At 38.5% G+C, this 1921-nt stretch overlaps 1 long non-coding RNA gene across 1 annotated transcript; it reads left to right on the forward strand.

The window, feature by feature from the left end:
• Positions 1-1398: 1398 nt before the first annotated feature.
• Positions 1399-1921, forward strand: LOC104947546 (uncharacterized). The gene is made up of 2 exons (XR_798571.1): positions 1399-1482; positions 1861-1921. It is a non-coding gene; the product is annotated as an uncharacterized lncRNA (long non-coding RNA).

Below are 1921 nucleotides of genomic sequence, written 5' to 3' on the forward strand. Positions count from 1 at the left end.
TTAATCTTAATTAACGCGTTAAAGTCCCGGCCCTAAAAATAATCAATTGTGCGCCGTGAGAGGGGAGCGAAGACACTCTCCTCACTAGCGCTGTAGCAAGTTAGCTTTGAGCGAGAGCACGATCACAAGGCTACAGGTAGCGATGAGCTAGAATATTTATTTTCAATAAGCTAGCTTGGCTTCTACACAAAAAGTAGTAACCTGCGCAGCGAGAAGATGAAAAAGATCTGAACTCGTAGACAACACCGGAACTTATGCCTTCCGGGGTCATACGAGGTCACACGTGACTTTGTTGATATAAATATTCGACCTACGCATGTGCGAGACAGAAATATCCAGTGCTAAAGCACCGCCTCTGGCGGTCAGTAAGGATGAAATAGAACACATGATGATCATGAGAGACGTTCTGCAAGAAGGAGGTTTCACCGACGACAGGTGGCTCTGACTTTTATGTATAGTTGACGGAGCATTTTTACTTTACACAACACTGTTCAACACTTCATTCTGCTTCACTCTTTCGCTAAAGATTTTGAAGACATCAGCGTTCTTGTGACGCGTAAATACTACACTTCATATGTTTTGGTGCGGACTGCGTTCACACCAGCGATCAACCACTCCAGAGTTCACTTGCAAGCGGTCCGAGACCACCTCTTTTAGGCGGACCAGAGTCCGGTTGTTTAGTTCACTTAAGAGGTCTCGGACTGCGTTCACACCAACCCAAACGAACAGCACCAAACAGCTAAACACACCAGGGATCGATTCAACCGGACTATACAAGGCTGGTGTGAATGTGAATTAAGACTCTTAACATATAATTCAAGTTAGCATTTTAGAAGTGAAGCTAGCCATGGCCAGTTAAATCAAAATGCAAGACATTTGGCCTAACTCATTCCTTCAGATAAAACGGTCTCTTGGTTATGACATAGTAAGAACTCCACATGATATGATTGCCTTTTATTCATGGAATCACAGCTGCTAGCTGTTAGCTTTCTGGATTTTCAATCTCAGTATTGTAATGCAGGAAATGACAGAGGTAAAATATGTTTCTCTGAGAGTATCAACATCTTTCTCACATAAAATTAAGAAAAAACTCTTAATGACTAAAAACACAAAATATTTGTTTTCATGGTCCTTGCCATTCATCGCGCCACCAAACATGTCACAATTAAGTCATTTGGAGAATTTTGAATATGACCATTTATGAAGTTGGCCGTTCATATAGACTCTTTTCATGAACAAGGTAAGACCAAACTGGGGGCAGCATTTTTCTTCTTAAAGGCCATGTAATGCATCTAACACAGGTGTTTTTTAACATGTAGTTTAGATATCACCAGAATAAAAATAAATAAAAATGTTTAAAGTTTGGTCATAATTAAATGACATATACGTTAAAAAAGAAGGCTGTCTCAGTGTTTGGACACTGAAAATAGCGTATCTTCAATACAAACAACAACACAGAGCAGTTGATGGCCCACTACACCAGTAAGTAAATATTGATTGACCCAACTGCCTATTGCAGCTTTGCTTTCATATAATACTTTTAGTCGCTACAGATATGGTACACTTTTAAAGATACCATTAAACTCTTTCAAGCAGTCAAAAACAGCTTGGCTTTTATTTTTTCTGTGTATGCAAGTTCAATGTATGCTTGGGAAAAGAAACAACTACACATGTGAGGAAATATATAAGAGGTCTATGATTCTTTCAAGCAGTCATGTACAACCTCATATTTATTTTGTACAAGTAAAATACAAATATCATGTTATAAGCCAATTTGTAACCATTGCTACATAATAGTACTACATAACATTTTATTTTTCTCCAAATATATTTATAATCTGTATACTTTTTTTTCATTAGGAAGTATCGATATACAGCTTATCGACAGTTTGTACGTTGGTGCTGGGGTGTACTCGGCCCA

This window comes from Notothenia coriiceps, unplaced genomic scaffold (genome assembly GCF_000735185.1).
Source record: "Notothenia coriiceps isolate Sejong01 unplaced genomic scaffold, NC01 NC01_scaffold00012658, whole genome shotgun sequence".
Lineage (NCBI taxonomy): Eukaryota > Metazoa > Chordata > Actinopteri > Perciformes > Nototheniidae > Notothenia > Notothenia coriiceps.